The sequence below is a fragment of the Stigmatopora nigra genome, chromosome 11, assembly GCF_051989575.1.
Source record: "Stigmatopora nigra isolate UIUO_SnigA chromosome 11, RoL_Snig_1.1, whole genome shotgun sequence".
In the NCBI taxonomy this organism is placed as follows: domain Eukaryota; kingdom Metazoa; phylum Chordata; class Actinopteri; order Syngnathiformes; family Syngnathidae; genus Stigmatopora; species Stigmatopora nigra.
This window is the reverse complement of record NC_135518.1, coordinates 2,428,318-2,445,224: the sequence shown is the minus strand read 5'-3', so window position 1 is coordinate 2,445,224 and position 16,907 is coordinate 2,428,318. Positions and strand designations below refer to the sequence as shown.

General features: G+C 43.0%; 25 non-coding genes across 25 annotated transcripts; all 25 read left to right on the top strand.

Annotated features, from left to right (window-relative positions):
* Positions 1-7: 7 nt before the first annotated feature.
* trnav-uac (transfer RNA valine (anticodon UAC)) lies at positions 8-80 on the top strand. The gene has a single exon. It is a non-coding gene; the product is annotated as a tRNA-Val (tRNA).
* A 626-nt stretch (positions 81-706) lies between these two features.
* On the top strand, positions 707-779 carry trnav-aac (transfer RNA valine (anticodon AAC)). Its single transcript has one exon. It is a non-coding gene; the product is annotated as a tRNA-Val (tRNA).
* A 1,044-nt stretch (positions 780-1,823) lies between these two features.
* trnav-uac (transfer RNA valine (anticodon UAC)) lies at positions 1,824-1,896 on the top strand. Its single transcript has one exon. It is a non-coding gene; the product is annotated as a tRNA-Val (tRNA).
* Positions 1,897-2,849: 953 nt separating this feature from the next.
* trnav-uac (transfer RNA valine (anticodon UAC)) lies at positions 2,850-2,922 on the top strand. Its single transcript has one exon. It is a non-coding gene; the product is annotated as a tRNA-Val (tRNA).
* Positions 2,923-3,175: 253 nt separating this feature from the next.
* On the top strand, positions 3,176-3,248 carry trnav-cac (transfer RNA valine (anticodon CAC)). The gene has a single exon. It is a non-coding gene; the product is annotated as a tRNA-Val (tRNA).
* Positions 3,249-3,548: 300 nt separating this feature from the next.
* Positions 3,549-3,621, top strand: trnav-aac (transfer RNA valine (anticodon AAC)). Its single transcript has one exon. It is a non-coding gene; the product is annotated as a tRNA-Val (tRNA).
* A 1,044-nt stretch (positions 3,622-4,665) lies between these two features.
* On the top strand, positions 4,666-4,738 carry trnav-uac (transfer RNA valine (anticodon UAC)). The gene has a single exon. It is a non-coding gene; the product is annotated as a tRNA-Val (tRNA).
* Positions 4,739-5,038: 300 nt separating this feature from the next.
* trnav-uac (transfer RNA valine (anticodon UAC)) lies at positions 5,039-5,111 on the top strand. The gene has a single exon. It is a non-coding gene; the product is annotated as a tRNA-Val (tRNA).
* Positions 5,112-5,736: 625 nt separating this feature from the next.
* trnav-uac (transfer RNA valine (anticodon UAC)) lies at positions 5,737-5,809 on the top strand. The gene has a single exon. It is a non-coding gene; the product is annotated as a tRNA-Val (tRNA).
* Positions 5,810-6,225: 416 nt separating this feature from the next.
* trnav-cac (transfer RNA valine (anticodon CAC)) lies at positions 6,226-6,298 on the top strand. The gene has a single exon. It is a non-coding gene; the product is annotated as a tRNA-Val (tRNA).
* Positions 6,299-6,598: 300 nt separating this feature from the next.
* trnav-aac (transfer RNA valine (anticodon AAC)) lies at positions 6,599-6,671 on the top strand. The gene has a single exon. It is a non-coding gene; the product is annotated as a tRNA-Val (tRNA).
* Positions 6,672-7,715: 1,044 nt separating this feature from the next.
* trnav-uac (transfer RNA valine (anticodon UAC)) lies at positions 7,716-7,788 on the top strand. Its single transcript has one exon. It is a non-coding gene; the product is annotated as a tRNA-Val (tRNA).
* A 952-nt stretch (positions 7,789-8,740) lies between these two features.
* On the top strand, positions 8,741-8,813 carry trnav-aac (transfer RNA valine (anticodon AAC)). Its single transcript has one exon. It is a non-coding gene; the product is annotated as a tRNA-Val (tRNA).
* A 1,042-nt stretch (positions 8,814-9,855) lies between these two features.
* On the top strand, positions 9,856-9,928 carry trnav-uac (transfer RNA valine (anticodon UAC)). Its single transcript has one exon. It is a non-coding gene; the product is annotated as a tRNA-Val (tRNA).
* A 627-nt stretch (positions 9,929-10,555) lies between these two features.
* On the top strand, positions 10,556-10,628 carry trnav-cac (transfer RNA valine (anticodon CAC)). The gene has a single exon. It is a non-coding gene; the product is annotated as a tRNA-Val (tRNA).
* Positions 10,629-11,834: 1,206 nt separating this feature from the next.
* Positions 11,835-11,907, top strand: trnav-uac (transfer RNA valine (anticodon UAC)). Its single transcript has one exon. It is a non-coding gene; the product is annotated as a tRNA-Val (tRNA).
* An 832-nt stretch (positions 11,908-12,739) lies between these two features.
* On the top strand, positions 12,740-12,812 carry trnav-uac (transfer RNA valine (anticodon UAC)). The gene has a single exon. It is a non-coding gene; the product is annotated as a tRNA-Val (tRNA).
* Positions 12,813-13,437: 625 nt separating this feature from the next.
* trnav-uac (transfer RNA valine (anticodon UAC)) lies at positions 13,438-13,510 on the top strand. The gene has a single exon. It is a non-coding gene; the product is annotated as a tRNA-Val (tRNA).
* Positions 13,511-13,926: 416 nt separating this feature from the next.
* trnav-cac (transfer RNA valine (anticodon CAC)) lies at positions 13,927-13,999 on the top strand. The gene has a single exon. It is a non-coding gene; the product is annotated as a tRNA-Val (tRNA).
* Positions 14,000-14,299: 300 nt separating this feature from the next.
* trnav-aac (transfer RNA valine (anticodon AAC)) lies at positions 14,300-14,372 on the top strand. Its single transcript has one exon. It is a non-coding gene; the product is annotated as a tRNA-Val (tRNA).
* Positions 14,373-14,836: 464 nt separating this feature from the next.
* trnav-cac (transfer RNA valine (anticodon CAC)) lies at positions 14,837-14,909 on the top strand. The gene has a single exon. It is a non-coding gene; the product is annotated as a tRNA-Val (tRNA).
* Positions 14,910-15,859: 950 nt separating this feature from the next.
* trnaa-ugc (transfer RNA alanine (anticodon UGC)) lies at positions 15,860-15,932 on the top strand. The gene has a single exon. It is a non-coding gene; the product is annotated as a tRNA-Ala (tRNA).
* A 137-nt stretch (positions 15,933-16,069) lies between these two features.
* Positions 16,070-16,142, top strand: trnav-uac (transfer RNA valine (anticodon UAC)). Its single transcript has one exon. It is a non-coding gene; the product is annotated as a tRNA-Val (tRNA).
* A 90-nt stretch (positions 16,143-16,232) lies between these two features.
* trnav-aac (transfer RNA valine (anticodon AAC)) lies at positions 16,233-16,305 on the top strand. The gene has a single exon. It is a non-coding gene; the product is annotated as a tRNA-Val (tRNA).
* A 137-nt stretch (positions 16,306-16,442) lies between these two features.
* Positions 16,443-16,515, top strand: trnav-uac (transfer RNA valine (anticodon UAC)). Its single transcript has one exon. It is a non-coding gene; the product is annotated as a tRNA-Val (tRNA).
* Positions 16,516-16,907: the final 392 nt, after the last annotated feature.

Here is a 16,907-nt window from a genome sequence, read left to right as displayed (position 1 = left end):
ACAAGCAGTTTCCATAGTGTAGTGGTTATCACATTCGCCTTACACGAGAAAGGTCCCCAGTTCGAGACTGGGTGGAAACAAATTTTGCTTGGAAGGTTGAATTGTTCCTCAAGCAGTACACTGTGTAGGGACTTGGTTGGTCCTGCTACCAATCCTTGATTGAAGAAGCAGTTTCCATGGTGTAGTGGTTATCACAGTCGCCTGGCGCACGACAGGTCCACTTTTCGAAACTGGGTGGAAACAGATTTTGCTTGGATGGTTGAATTTTTCCTCAAAGAGTAGACTGTGTAGGGATTAGGTTGGTGCTGCTACCATAAAAAGAATTGGCCAGCAGTTTCCATAGTGTAGTGGTTATCACGTTTGCCTCACACGTGAAAGGTCCTCAGTTTGAAACTCTGTGGAAACAAATTTTGCTTGGATGGTTGAATTGTTACTCAAGCACTACACTGTGTAGAGGTATGGTTGGTCCTGCTACCAATTTTTGATTGAACAAGCAGTTTCCATGGTGTAGTTGTTATCACATTCGGCTAACACACGAAAGGTCCCCTGTTCGAAATTGGGTGGAAACATGATACCTTTTGTTATTTGATTTGCAGTTCATGCTGTACACCGGGTTGGGAATTGAATGGGTCTGTTACCAAAGTTGATAGACACAAATGTTACAAGATTCTCTAGGGCCTGCTACCAAATACTGATTGAACAAGCAGTTTCTATAGTGTAGTGGTTATCACATTCGCCTAACACGCGAAAGGTCCCCAGTTCGAAACTGGGTGGAAACAAATTTTGCTTGGATGGCTGAATTGTTCCTCAAAGAGTACACTGTGTCGGGATTTGGTTGGTCCTGCTCCCAAATTATGATGGCCAAGCAGTTTCCATTGTGTATTGGCTATCACATTTGCGTTACACACGAAAGGTCCCCAGTTTGAACCTGGGTGGAAACAGATCTTGCTTGGATAGTTCAATTGTTCCTCAAGCAGCTTACTGTGTAGGGATTTGGTTGGTCCTGCTACCAATTTTTGATTGAACAAGCAGTTTCCAATGTGTAGTGGTAATCACATTCGCCTAACACTCGAAAGGTCCCCTGTTTCGAAATTGGGTGGAAACATGATACCTTTTGTTATTTGATTTGTATTTCAAGCTGTACATTGGGTTGGGAATTGAATGGGTCTGTTACCAAAGTTAATTGACACAAATGTTACAAGCTTCTCTAGGGCCTGCTACCAAATATATATTGAACAAGCAGTTTTCATAGTGTAGGGGTTATCACATTCGCCTAACACACAAAAGCCCACTGCTCGAAACTGGGTGGAAACATGATACATTTGGAATTTGATTTGTAGTTCAAGCTGTACACTGGTATGGGAATTGAATGGGTCTGCATCCAAACTTAATTGACGCAAGTGTTACAAGATTCTCTAGGGCCTGCTACCAAATTTTGATTGAACAAGCAGTTACCGTAGTGTAGTGGTTATCACATTCGCCTTACACGTGAAAGGTCCGCAGTTCGAGACTGGGTGGAAACAAATTGTGCTCGGACGGTTGAATTGTTCCTCAGGCAGTACACTGTGTAGGGATTTGGTTGGTCCTGCTATCAATCCTTGATTGAAGAAGCAGCTTCCATGGTGTAGTGGTTATCACATTCGCCTAACATGCGAAAGGTCCCCTGTTTGAAATTGGGTGGGAATATGATACCTTTTGTAATTTGATTTGTAGTTCAAGATGTAAACTGGGATGGGAAATGAATGGGTCTGTATCCAAACTTAATTGACGCAATTGTTACAAGATTCTCTAGGGCCTGCTACCAACTTTTGGTTGAACAGGCAGTTTCCATAGTGTGGTGGTTATCACATTCGCCTTACACGCGAAAGGTCCCCAGTTCGAGACTGGGTGGAAACAAATTTTGCTTGGATGGTTGAATTGTTCTTCAAGCAGTACACTTTGTAGGAATTTTGTTGGTCCTAGTCCCAAAATATGACGGCCAAGTAGTTTCCATGGTGTAGTGGTTGTCAGAGTCGCCTGGCGTATGACTGGTCCCCTTTTCGAAACTGGGTGGAAACAGATTTTGCTTGGATGGTTGAATTGTTCCTCAAAGAGTAGACTGTGTAGGGATTTGGTTGGTGCTACTACCATATTGAGTATCGGCAAGCAGTTTCCATAGTGTAGTGGTTATCACGTTCGCCTCACACGTGAAAGGTCCTCAGTTTGAAACTGTGAGGAAACAAGTTTTGCTTGGAAGGTTGAATTGTTCCTCAAGCAGTACACTGTGTAGGGACTTGGTTGGTCCTGCTACCAATCCTTGATTGAAGAAGCAGTTTCCATGGTGTAGTGGTTATCACAGTCGCCTGGCGCACGACTGGTCCCCTTTTCGAAACTGGGTGGAAACAGATTTTGCTTGGATGGTTGAATTGTTCCTCAAAGAGTAGACTGTGTAGGGATTTAGTTGGTGCTGCTACCATATAGAGAGTATCAACAAGCAGTTTCCATAGTGTAGTGGTTATCACGGTCGCCTCACACGTGAAAGGTCCTCAGTTCGAAACTGTGTGGAAACAGGTTTTGCTTTGATGGTTGAATTGTTACTCAAGCACTACACTGCGTAGAGGTATGGTTGGTCCTGCTACCAATTTTTGATTGAACAAGCAGTTTCCATGGTGTAGTTGTTATCACATTCGCCTAACATGCGAAAGGTCCCCTGTTCGAAATTGGGTGGGAATATGATACCTTTTGTAATTTGATTTGTAGTTCAAGATGTAAACTGGGACGGGAAATGAATGGGTCTGTATCCAAACTTAATTGACGCAATTGTTACAAGATTCTCTAGGGCCTGCTACCAAGTTTTCGTTGAACAAGCAGTTTCCATAGTGTAGTGGTTATCACGTTCGCCTTACACGCGAAAGGTCCCCAGTTCGAGACTGGGTGGAAACAAATTTTGCTTGGAAGGTTGAATTGTTCCTCAAGCAGTACACTGTGTAGGGACTTGGTTGGTCCTGCTACCAATCCTTGGTTGAAGAAGCAGTTTCCATGGTGTAGTGGTTATCACAGTTGCCTGGCGCACGACTGGTCCCCTTTTCGAAACTGGGTGGAAACAGATTTTGCTTGGATGGTTGAATTGTTCCTCAAAGAGTAGACTGTGTAGGGATTAGGTTGGTGCTGCTACCATAAAAAGAATTGGCCAGCAGTTTCCATAGTGTAGTGGTTATCACGCTCGCCTCACGCGTGAAAGGTCCTCAGTTCGAAACTGTGTGGAAACAAATTTTGCTTGGATGGTTGAATTGTTACTCAAGCACTACACTGTGTAGAGGTATGGTTGGTCCTGCTACCAATTTTTGATTGAACAAGCAGTTTCCATGGTGTAGTGGTTATCACATTCGGCTAACACACGAAAGGTCCCCTTTTCGAAATTGGGTGGAAACATGATACCTTTTGTTATTTGATTTGCAGTTCATGCTGTACACTGGGTTGGGAATTGAATGGGTCTGTTACCAAAGTTGATAGACACAAATGTTACAAGATTCTCTAGGGCCTGCTACCAAATACTGATTGAACAAGCAGTTTCTATAGTGTAGTGGTTATCACATTTGCCTAACACGCGAAAGGTCCCCAGTTCGAAACTGGGTGGAAACAAATTTTGCTTGGATGGCTGAATTGTTCCTCAAAGAGTACACTGTGTCGGGATTTGGTTGGTCCTGCTCCCAAATTATGATGGCCAAGCAGTTTCCATTGTGTATTGGCTATCACATTTGCGTTACACACGAAAGGTCCCCAGTTTGAAACTGGGTGGAAACAGATCTTGCTTGGATAGTTCAATTGTTCCTCAAGCAGCTTACTGTGTAGGGATTTGGTTGGTCCTGCTACCAATTTTTGATTGAACAAGCAGTTTCCAATGTGTAGTGGTAATCACATTCGCCTAACACTCGAAAGGTCCCCTGTTTCGAAATTGGGTGGAAACATGATACCTTTTGTTATTTGATTTGTATTTCAAGCTGTACATTGGGTTGGGAATTGAATGGGTCTGTTACCAAAGTTAATTGACACAAATGTTACAAGCTTCTCTAGGGCCTGCTACCAAATATATATTGAACAAGCAGTTTTCATAGTGTAGGGGTTATCACATTCGCCTAACACACAAAAGCCCACTGTTCGAAACTGGGTGGAAACATGATACATTTGGAATTTGATTTGTAGTTCAAGCTGTACACTGGTATGGGAATTGTATGGGTCTGCATCCAAACTTAATTGACGCAATTGTTACAAGATTCTCTAGGGCCTGCTACCAAATTTTGATTGAACAAGCAGTTACCATAGTGTAGTGGTTATCACATTCGCCTTACACGTGAAAGGTCCGCAGTTCGAGACTGGGTGGAAACAAATTGTGCTCGGACGGTTGAATTGTTCCTCAAGCAGTACACTGTGTAGGGAATTGGTTGGTCCTGCTATCAATCCTTGATTGAAGAAGCAGCTTCCATGGTGTAGTGGTTATCACATTTGCCTAACATGCGAAAGGTCCCCTGTTTGAAATTGGGTGGGAATATGATACCTTTTGTAATTTGATTTGTAGTTCAAGATGTAAACTGGGATGGGAAATGAATGGGTCTGTATCCAAACTTAATTGACGCAATTGTTACAAGATTCTCTAGGGCCTGCTACCAAATTTTGGTTGAACAGGCAGTTTCCATAGTGTGGTGGTTATCACATTCGCCTTACACGCGAAAGGTCCCCAGTTCGAGACTGGGTGGAAACAAATTTTGCTTGGATGGTTGAATTGTTCTTCAAGCAGTACACTGTGTAGGGATTTGGTTGGTCCTGCTACCAATCCTTGATTGAAGAAGCAGTTTCCATGGTGAAGTGGTTATCACATTCGCCTAACATGCGAAAGGTCCCCTGTTTGAAATTGGGTGGGAATATGATACCTTTTGTAATTTGATTTGTAGTTCAAGATGTAAACTGGGATGGGAAATGAATGGGTCTGTATCCAAACTTAATTGACGCAATTGTTACAAGATTCTCTAGGGCCTGCTACCAAATTTTGGTTGAATAAGCAGTTTCCATAGTGTAGTGGTTATCACATTCGCCTTACACGCGAAAGGTCCCCAGTTCGAGACTGGGTGGAAACAAATTTTGCTTGGATGGTTGAATTGTTCTTCAAGCAGTACACTTTGTAGGAATTTTGTTGGTCCTAGTCCCAAAATATGACGGCCAAGCAGTTTCCACGGTGTAGTGGTTGTCACAGTCGCCTGGCGTACGACTGGTCCCCTTTTCGAAACTGGGTGGAAACAGATTTTGCTTGGATGGTTGAATTGTTCCTCAAAGAGTAGACTGTGTAGGGATTTAGTTGGTGCTGCTACCATATAGAGTATCAACAAGCAGTTTCCAAAGTGTAGTGGTTATCACGGTCGCCTCACACGTGAAAGGTCCTCAGTTCGAATCTGTGTGGAAACAGGTTTTGCTTTGATGGTTGAATTGTTACTCAAGCACTACACTGTGTAGAGGTATGGTTGGTCCTGCTACCAATTTTTGATTGAACAAGCAGTTTCCATGGTGTAGTTGTTATCACATTCGCCTAACATGCGAAAGGTCCCCTGTTCGAAATTGGGTGGGAATATGATACCTTTTGTAATTTGATTTGTAGTTCAAGATGTAAACTGGGATGGGAAATGAATGGGTCTGTATCCAAACTTAATTGACGCAATTGTTACAAGATTCTCTAGGGCCTGCTACCAAATTTCGTTTGAACAAGCAGTTTCCATAGTGTAGTGGTTATCACATTCGCCTTACACGCAAAAGGTCCCCAGTTCGAGACTGGGTGGAAACAAATTTTGCTTGGAAGGTTGAATTGTTCCTCAAGCAGTACACTGTGTAGGGACTTGGTTGGTCCTGCTACCAATCCTTGATTGCAGAAGCAGTTTCCATGGTGTAGTGGTTATCACAGTCGCCTGGCGCACGACAGGTCCACTTTTCGAAACTGGGTGGAAACAGATTTTGCTTGGATGGTTGAATTTTTCCTCAAAGAGTAGACTGTGTAGGGATTAGGTTGGTGCTGCTACCATAAAAAGAATTGGCCAGCAGTTTCCATAGTGTAGTGGTTATCACAGTTGCCTGGCGCACGACTGGTCCCCTTTTCGAAACTGGGTGGAAACAGATTTTGCTTGGATGGTTGAATTGTTCCTCAAAGAGTAGACTGTGTAGGGATTAGGTTGGTGCTGCTACCATAAAAAGAATCAGCCAGCAGTTTCCATAGTGTAGTGGTTATCACGTTCGCCTCACACGTGAAAGGTCCTCAGTTCGAAACTGTGTGGAAACAAACTTTGCTTGGATGGTTGAATTGTTACTCAAGCACTACACTGTGTAGAGGTATGGTTGGTCCTGCTACCAATTTTTGATTGAACAAGCAGTTTCCATGGTGTAGTGGTTATCACATTCGGCTAACACACGAAAGGTCCCCTGTTCGAAATTGGGTGGAAACATGATACCTTTTGTTATTTGATTTGCAGTTCATGCTGTACACTGGGTTGGGAATTGAATGGGTCTGTTACCAAAGTTGATAGACACAAATGTTACAAGATTCTCTAGGGCCTGCTACCAAATACTGATTGAACAAGCAGTTTCTATAGTGTAGTGGTTATCACATTTGCCTAACACGCGAAAGGTCCCCAGTTTGAAACTGGGTGGAAACAAGTTTTGCTTGGATGGCTGAATTGTTCCTCAAAGAGTACACTGTGTCGGGATTTGGTTGGTCCTGCTCCCAAATTATGATGGCCAAGCAGTTTCCATTGTGTATTGGCTATCACATTTGCGTTACACACGAAAGGTCCCCAGTTTGAAACTGGGTGGAAACAGATCTTGCTTGGATAGTTCAATTGTTCCTCAAGCAGCTTACTGTGTAGGGATTTGGTTGGTCCTGCTACCAATTTTTGATTGAACAAGCAGTTTCCAACGTGTAGTGGTAATCACATTCGCCTAACACTCGAAAGGTCCCCTGTTTTGAAATTGGGTGGAAACATGATACCTTTTGTTATTTGATTTGTATTTCAAGCTGTACATTGGGTTGGGAATTGAATGGGTCTGTTACCAAAGTTAATTGACACAAATGTTACAAGCTTCTCTAGGGCCTGCTACCAAATATATATTGAACAAGCAGTTTTCATAGTGTAGGGGTTATCACATTCGCCTAACACACAAAAGCCCACTGTTCGAAACTGGGTGGAAACATGATACATTTGGAATTTGATTTGTAGTTCAAGCTGTACACTGGTATGGGAATTGAATGGGTCTGCATCCAAACTTAATTGACGCAATTGTTACAAGATTCTCTAGGGCCTGCTACCAAATTTTGATTGAACAAGCAGTTACCGTAGTGTAGTGGTTATCACATTCGCCTTACACGTGAAAGGTCCGCAGTTCGAGACTGGGTGGAAACAAATTGTGCTCGGACGGTTGAATTGTTCCTCAAGCAGTACACTGTGTAGGGATTTGGTTGGTCCTGCTATCAACCCTAGATTGAAGAAGCAGCTTCCATGGTGAAGTGGTTATCACATTCGCCTAACATGCGAAAGGTCCCCTGTTTGAAATTGGGTGGGAATATGATACCTTTTGTAATTTGATTTGTAGTTCAAGATGTAAACTGGGATGGGAAATGAATGGGTCTGTATCCAAACTTAATTGACGCAATTGTTACAAGATTCTCTAGGGCCTGCTACCAAATTTTGGTTGAACAGGCAGTTTCCATAGTGTGGTGGTTATCACATTCGCCTTACACGCGAAAGGTCCCCAGTTCGAGACTGGGTGGAAACAAATTTTGCTTGGATGGTTGAATTGTTCTTCAAGCAGTACACTTTGTAGGAATTTTGTTGGTCCTAGTCCCAAAATATGACGGCCAAGTAGTTTCCATGGTGTAGTGGTTGTCACAGTCGCCTGGCGTATGACTGGTCCCCTTTTCGAAACTGGGTGGAAACAGATTTTGCTTGGATGGTTGAATTGTTCCTCAAAGAGTAGACTGTGTAGGAATTTGGTTGGTGCTACTACCATATTGAGTATCGGCAAGCAGTTTCCATAGTGTAGTGGTTATCACGTTCGCCTCACACGTGAAAGGTCCTCAGTTTGAAACTGTGAGGAAACAAGTTTTGCTTGGAAGGTTGAATTGTTCCTCAAGCAGTACACTGTGTAGGGACTTGGTTGGTCCTGCTACCAATCCTTGATTGAAGAAGCAGTTTCCATGGTGTAGTGGTTATCACAGTCGCCTGGCGCACGACTGGTCCCCTTTTCGAAACTGGGTGGAAACAGATTTTGCTTGGATGGTTGAATTGTTCCTCAAAGAGTAGACTGTGTAGGGATTAGGTTGGTGCTGCTACCATAAATGCGATCGGCCAGCAGTTTAAAATAGTGTAGTGGTTATCACGTTCGCCTCACACGTTAAAGGTCCCCAGTTCGAAACTGTATGGAAACAAATTTTGCTTGGATGGTTGAATTGTTACTCAAGCACTACACTGTGTAGAGGTATGGTTGGTCCTACTACCAATTTTTGATTGAACAAGCAGTTTCCATGGTGTAGTGGTTATCACATTCGGCTAACACACGAAAGGTCCCCTGTTCGAAATTGGGTGGAAACATGATACCTTTTGTTATTTGATTTGCAGTTCATGCTGTACACTGGGTTGGGAATTGAATGGGTCTGTTACCAAAGTTGATAGACACAAATGTTACAAGATTCTCTAGGGCCTGCTACCAAATACTGATTGAACAAGCAGTTTCTATAGTGTAGTGGTTATCACATTCGCCTAACACGCGAAAGGTCCCCAGTTCTAAACTGGGTGGAAACAAATTTTGCTTGGATGGCTGAATTGTTCCTCAAAGAGTACACTGTGTCGGGATTTGGTTGGTCCTGCTCCCAAATTATGATGGCCAAGCAGTTTCCATTGTGTATTGGCTATCACATTTGCGTTACACACGAAAGGTCCCCAGTTTGAAACTGGGTGGAAACAGATCTTGCTTGGATAGTTCAATTGTTCCTCAAGCAGCTTACTGTGTAGGGATTTGGTTGGTCCTGCTACCAATTTTTGATTGAACAAGCAGTTTCCAATGAGTAGTGGTAATCACATTCGCCTAACACTCGAAAGGTCCCCTGTTTCGAAATTGGGTGGAAACATGATACCTTTTGTTATTTGATTTGTATTTCAAGCTGTACATTGGGTTGGGAATTGAATGGGTCTGTTACCAAAGTTAATTGACACAAATGTTACAAGCTTCTCTAGGGCCTGCTACCAAATATATATTGAACAAGCAGTTTTCATAGTGTAGGGGTTATCACATTCGCCTAACACACAAAAGCCCACTGTTCGAAACTGGGTGGAAACATGATACATTTGGAATTTGATTTGTAGTTAAAGCTGTACACTGGTATGGGAATTGAATGGGTCTGCATCCAAACTTAATTGACGCAATTGTTACAAGATTCTCTAGGGCCTGCTACCAACTTTGATTGAACAAGCCGTTACCATAGTGTAGTGGTTATCACATTGGCCTTACACGTGAAAGGTCCGCAGTTCAAGACTGGGTGGAAACAAATTGTGCTCGGACGGTTGAATTGTTCCTCGAGAAGTACACTGTGTGAGATTTGGTTGGTCCTGCTACCAATCCTTGATTGAAGAAGCGGCTTCCATGGTGCAGTGGTTATCACATTCGCCTAACATGCGAAAGGTCCCCTGTTTGAAATTGGGTGGGAATATGATACCTTTTGTAATTTGATTTGTAGTTCAAGATGTAAACTGGGATGGGAAATGAATGGGTCTGTATCCAAACTTAATTGACGCAATTGTTACAAGATTCTCTAGGGCCTGCTACCAAATTTTGGTTGAACAAGCAGTTTACATAGTGTAGTGGTTATCACATTCGCCTTACACGCGAAAGGTCCCCAGTTCGAGACTGGGTGGAAACAAATTTTGCTTGGATGGTTGAATTGTTCTTCAAGCAGTACACTTTGTAGGAATTTTGTTGGTCCTAGTCCAAAAATATGACGGCCAAGCAGTTTCCATGGTGTAGTGGTTGTCACAGTCGCCTGGCTTACGACTGGTCCCCTTTTCGAAACTGGGTGGAAACAGATTTTGCTTGGATGGTTGAATTGTTCCTCAAAGAGTAGACTGTGTAGGGATTTAGTTGGTGCTGCTACCATATAGAGAGTATCAACAAGCAGTTTCCATAGTGTAGTGGTTATCACGGTCGCCTCACACGTGAAAGGTCCTCAGTTCGAAACTGTGTGGAAACAGGTTTTGCTTTGATGGTTGAATTGTTACTCAAGCACTACACTGTGTAGAGGTATGGTTGGTCCTGCTACCAATTTTTGATTGAACAAGCAGTTTCCATGGTGTAGTTGTTATCACATTCGCCTAACATGCGAAAGGTCCCCTGTTTGAAATTGGGTGGGAATATGATACCTTTTGTAATTTGATTTGTAGTTCAAGATGTAAACTGGGATGGGAAATGAATGGGTCTGTATCCAAACTTAATTGACGCAATTGTTACAAGATTCTCTAGGGCCTGCTACCAAGTTTTGATTGAACAACCAGTTTCCATAGTGTAGTGGTTATCACATTCGCCTCACATGCGAAAGGTCCCCAGTTCGAGACTGGGTGGAAACAAATTTTGCTTGGAAGGTTGAATTGTTCCTCAAGCAGTACACTGTGTAGGGACTTGGTTGGTCCTGCTACCAATCCTTGACTGAAGAAGCAGTTTCCATGGTGTAGTGGTTATCACAGTCGCCTGGCGCACGACTGGTCCCCTTTTCGAAACTGGGTGGAAACAGATTTTGCTTGGATGGTTGAATTGTTCCTCAAAGAGTAGACTGTGTAGGGATTAGGTTGGTGCTGCTACCATAAATGGAATGGGCCAGCAGTTTCCATAGTGTAGTGGTTATCACGTTCGCCTCACACGTTAAAGGTCCTCAGTTCGAAACTGTATGGAAACAAATTTTGCTTGGATGGTTGAATTGTTACTCAAGCACTACACTGTGTAGAGGTATGGTTGGTCCAACTACCAATTTTTGATTGAACAAGCAGTTTCCATGGTGTAGTGGTTATCACATTCGGCTAACACACGAAAGGTCCCCTGTTCGAAATTGGGTGGAAACATGATACCTTTTGTTATTTGATTTGCAGTTCATGCTGTACACTGGGTTGGGAATTGAATGGGTCTGTTACCAAAGTTGATAGACACAAATGTTACAAGATTCTCTAGGGCCTGCTACCAAATACTGATTGAACAAGCAGTTTCTTTAGTGTAGTGGTTATCACATTCGCCTAACACACAAAAGCCCACTGTTCGAAACTGGGTGGAAACATGATACATTTGGAATTTGATTTGTAGTTCAAGCTGTACACTGGTATGGGAATTGAATGGGTCTGCATCCAAACTTAATTGAAGCAATTGTTACAAGATTCTCTAGGGCCTGCTACCAAATTCTGATTGAACAAACAGTTACCATAGTGTAGTGGTTATCACATTCGCCTTACACGTGAAAGGTCCGCAGTTCGAGACTGGGTGGAAACAAATTGTGCTCGGACGGTTGAATTGTTCCTCAAGCAGTACACTGTGTAGGGATTTGGTTGGTCCTGCTACCAATCCTTGATTGAAGAAGCAGTTTCCATGGTGTAGTGGTTATCACATTCGCCTAACATGCGACAGGTCCCTTGTTTGAAATTGGGTGGGAATATGACACCTTTTGTAATTTGATTTGTAGTTCAAGATGTAAACTGGGATGGGAAATGAATGGGTCTGTATCCAAACTTAATTGCGCAATTGTTACAAGATTCTCTAGGGCCTGCTACCAAATTTTGGTTGAACAAGCAGTTTCCATAGTGTAGTGGTTATCACATTCGCCTTACACGCGAAAGGTCCCCAGTTCGCGACTGGGTTGAAACAAATTTTGCTTGGATGGTTGAATTGTTCTTCAAGCAGTACACTTTGTAGGAATTTTGTTGGTCCTAGTCCCAAAATATGACGGCCAAGCAGTTTCCATGGTGTAGTGGTTGTCACAGTCGCCTGGCGTACGACTGGTCCCCTTTTCGAAACTGGGTGGAAACAGATTTTGCTTGGATGGTTGAATTGTTCCTCAAAGAGTAGACTGTGTAGGGATTTAGTTGGTGCTGCTACCATATAGAGTATCAACAAGCAGTTTCCAAAGTGTAGTGGTTATCACATTCCCCTAACACACAAAAGCCCACTGTTCGAAACTGGGTGGAAACATGATACATTTGGAATTTGATTTGTAGTTCAAGCTGTACACTGGTATGGGAATTGAATGGGTCTGCATCCAAACTTAATTGAAGCAATTGTTACAAGATTCTCTAGGGCCTGCTACCAAATTTTGATTGAACAAACAGTTACCATAGTGTAGTGGTTATCACATTCGCCTTACACGTGAAAGGTCCGCAGTTCGAGACTGGGTGGAAACAAATTGTGCTTGGACGGTTGAATTGTTCCTCAAGCAGTACACTGTGTAGGGATTTGGTTGGTCCTGCTACCAATCCTTGATTGAAGAAGCAGTTTCCATGGTGTAGTGGTTATCACATTCGCCTAACATGCGACAGGTCCCTTGTTTGAAATTGGGTGGGAATATGACACCTTTTGTAATTTGATTTGTAGTTCAAGATGTAAACTGGGATGGGAAATGAATGGGTCTGTATCCAAACTTAATTGCGCAATTGTTACAAGATTCTCTAGGGCCTGCTACCAAATTTTGGTTGAACAAGCTGTTTCCATAGTGTAGTGGTTATCACATTCGCCTTACACGCGAAAGGTCCCCAGTTCGCGACTGGGTTGAAACAAATTTTGCTTGGATGGTTGAATTGTTCTTCAAGCAGTACACTTTGTAGGAATTTTGTTGGTCCTAGTCCCAAAATATGACGGCCAAGCAGTTTCCATGGTGTAGTGGTTGTCACAGTCGCCTGGCGTTCGACTGGTCCCCTTTTCGAAACTGGGTGGAAACAGATTTTGCTTGGATGGTTGAATTGTTCCTCAAAGAGTAGACTGTGTAGGGATTTAGTTGGTGCTGCTACCATATAGATTATCAACAAGCAGTTTCCAAAGTGTAGTGGTTATCACGGTCGCCTCACACGTGAAAGGTCCTCAGTTCGAAACTGTGTGGAAACAGGTTTTGCTTTGATGGTTGAATTGTTACTCAAGCACTACACTGTGTAGAGGTATGGTTGGTCCTGCTACCAATTTTTGATTGAACAAGCAGTTTCCATGGTGTAGTTGTTATCACATTCGCCTAACATGCGAAAGGTCCCCTGTTCGAAATTGGGTGGGAATATGATACCTTTTGTAATTTGATTTGTAGTTCAAGATGTAAACTGGGATGGGAAATGAATGGGTCTGTATCCAAACTTAATTGACGCAATTGTTACAAGATTCTCTAGGGCCTGCTACCAAATTTTGTTTGAACAAGCAGTTTCCATAGTGTAGTGGTTATCACATTCGCCTTACACGCGAAAGGTCCCCAGTTCGAGACTGGGTGGAAACAAATTTTGCTTGGAAGGTTGAATTGTTCCTCAAGCAGTACACTGTGTAGGGACTTGGTTGGTCCTGCTACCAATCCTTGATTGAAGAAGCAGTTTCCATGGTGTAGTGGTTATCACAGTCGCCTGGCGCACGACAGGTCGTTTTTTCGAAACTGGGTGGAAACAGATTTTGCTTGGATGGTTGAATTTTTCCTCAAAGAGTAGACTGTGTAGGGATTAGGTTGGTGCTGCTACCATAAAAAGAATTGGCCAGCAGGTTCCATAGTGTAGTGGTTATCACAGTTGCCTGGCGCACGACTGGTCCCCTTTTCGAAACTGGGTGGAAACATATTTTGCTTGGATGGTTGAATTGTTCCTCAAAGAGTAGACTGTGTAGGGATTAGGTTGGTGCTGCTACCATAAAAAGAATCGGCCAGCAGTTTCCATAGTGTAGTGGTTATCACGTTCGCCTCACACGTGAAAGGTCCTCAGTTCGAAACTGTGTGGAAACAAACTTTGCTTGGATGGTTGAATTGTTACTCAAGCACTACACTGTGTAGAGGTATGGTTGGTCCTGCTACCAATTTTTGATTGAACAAGCAGTTTCCATGGTGTAGTGGTTATCACATTCGGCTAACACACGAAAGGTCCCCTGTTCGAAATTGGGTGGAAACATGATACCTTTTGTTATTTGATTTGCAGTTCATGCTGTACACTGGGTTGGGAATTGAATGGGTCTGTTACCAAAGTTGATAGACACAAATGTTACAAGATTCTCTAGGGCCTGCTACCAATTGCTGATTGAACAAGCAGTTTCTATAGTGTAGTGGTTATCACATTCGCCTAACACGCGAAAGGTCCCCAGTTCGAAACTGGGTGGAAACAAATTTTGCTTGGATGGCTGAATTGTTCCTCAAAGAGTACACTGTGTCGGGATTTGGTTGGTCCTGCTCCCAAATTATGATGGCCAAGCAGTTTCCATTGTGTATTGGCTATCACATTTGCGTTAAACACGAAAGGTCCCCAGTTTGAAACTGGGTGGAAACAGATCTTGCTTGGATAGTTCAATTGTTCCTCAAGCAGCTTACTGTGTAGGGATTTGGTTGGTCCTGCTACCAATTTTTGATTGAACAAGCAGTTTCCAATGTGTAGTGGTAATCACATTCGCCTAACACTCGAAAGGTCCCCTGTTTCGAAATTGGGTGGAAACATGATACCTTTTGTTATTTGATTTGTATTTCAAGCTGTACACTGGGTTGGGAATTGAATGGGTCTGTTACCAAAGTTAATTGACACAAATGTTACAAGATTCTCTAGGGCCTGCTACCAAATTTTTGGTTGAACGAGCAGTTTCCATAGTGTAGTGGTTATCACATTCGCGTCACACGCGAAAGGTCCCCAGTTCGAGACTGGGTGGAAACAAATTTTGCTTGGACGGTTTAATTGTTCCCCAAGCAGTACACTGTGTAGGGATTTGGTTGGTCCTGCTACCAATCCTTGATTGAAGAAGCAGTTTCCATGGTGTAGTGGTTATCACATTCGCCTTTAACGCGAAAGGTCTCCTGTTCGAAACTGGGTGGAAACATGATACCTTCTGTAATTTGATTTGTAGTTCAAGCTGTACACTGGGATGGGAAATGAATGGGTCTGTATCCAAAATTAATTGACGCAATTGTTACAAGATTCTCTAGGGCCTGCTCCCAAATGATAACGGCTAAGCAGTTTCCATGGTGTAGTGGTTGTCACAGTCGCCTGGCGTACGACTGGTCCCCTTTTCGAAACTGGGTGGAAACAGATTTTGCTTGGATGGTTGAATTGTTCCTCAAAGAGTAGACTGTGTAGGGATTTGGTTGGTGCTGCTACCATAAAGAGAATCGACAAGCAGTTTCCATAGTCTATTGGTTATCACGTTCGCCTCACACGTGAAAGGTCCTCAGTTCGAAACTGTGTGGAAACAAATTTTGTTTGGTCCTGCTCCCAAATTATGATGGCCAAGCAGTTTCCATTGTGTATTGGCTATCACATTTGCGTTACACACGAAAGGTCCCCAGTTTGAAACTGGGTGGAAACAGATCTTGCTTGGATAGTTCAATTGTTCCTCAAGCAGCATACTTTGTAGGGATTTGGTTGGTCCTGCTACCAATTTTTGATTGAACAAGCAGTTTCCAATGTGTAGTGGTAATCACATTCGCCTAACACTCGAAAGGTCCCCTGTTTCGAAATTGGGTGGAAACGTGATACCTTTTGTTATTTGATTTGTATTTCAAGCTGTACACTGGGTTGGGAATTGAATGGGTCTGTTACCAAAGTTAATTGACACAAATGTTACAAGCTTCTCTAGGGCCTGCGACCAATTAATGATTGAACAAGCAGTTTCTATAGTGTAGTGGTTATCACATTCGCCTTGCACGCGAAAGGTCCCCAGTTCAAGACTGGGTGGAAGCATGATACCTTTTGTAATTTGATTTGTAGTTCAAGCTGTACACTGGTATGGGAAATGAATGGGTCTGTTTTCAAACTTAATTGACGCAATTGTTACAAGATTCTCTAGGGCCTGCTACCACATTTTGATTGAACAAGCAGTTTCCATAGTGTAGTGGTTATCACATTCGCCTTACACGCGAAAGGTCCCCAGTTCGAGACTGGGTGGAAACAGATTTTGCTTGGACGGTTGAATTGTTCCTCAAGCAGTACACTGTGTAGGGATTTGGTTGGTCCTGCTACCAATCCTTGATTGAAGAAGCAGTTTCCATGGTGTATTGGTTATCACATTCGCCTAACACGCGAAAGGTCCCCTGTTCGAAACTGGGTGGAAACATGATATGTTTTGTAATTTGATTTGTAGTTCAAGCTGTACACTGGGATGGGAAATGAATGGGTCTGTATCCAAACTTCATTGACGCAATTGTTACAAGATTCTCTAGGGCCTGCTACCACATTTTGATTGAACAAGCAGTTTCCATAGTGTAGTGGTTATCACATTCGCCTTACACGTGAACGGTCCCCAGTTCGAGATTGGGTGGGAACTGATTTTGCTTGGATGGTTGAATTGTTCCTCAAGCAGTACTTTTTGTAGGAATTTTGTCGGTCCTGCTCCCTAATTACGACAGCCAAGCAGTTTCCATGGTGTAATGGTTGTCACAGTCGCCTGGCGTACGACTGGTCCCCTTTTCGAAACTGGGTGGAAACAGATTTTGCTTGGATGGTTGAATTGTTCCTCAAAGAGTAGACTGTGTAGGGATTTGGTTGGTGCTGCTACCATATACAGAATTGTCAAGCAGTTTCCATAGTGTAGTCGTTATCACGTTCGCCTCACACGCGAAAAGTCCTCAGTTCTAAACTGTGTGGAAACAAAGTTTGCTTGGATGGCTGAATTGTTCCTCAAAGAGTACACTGTGTCGGGATTTGGTTGGTCCTGCT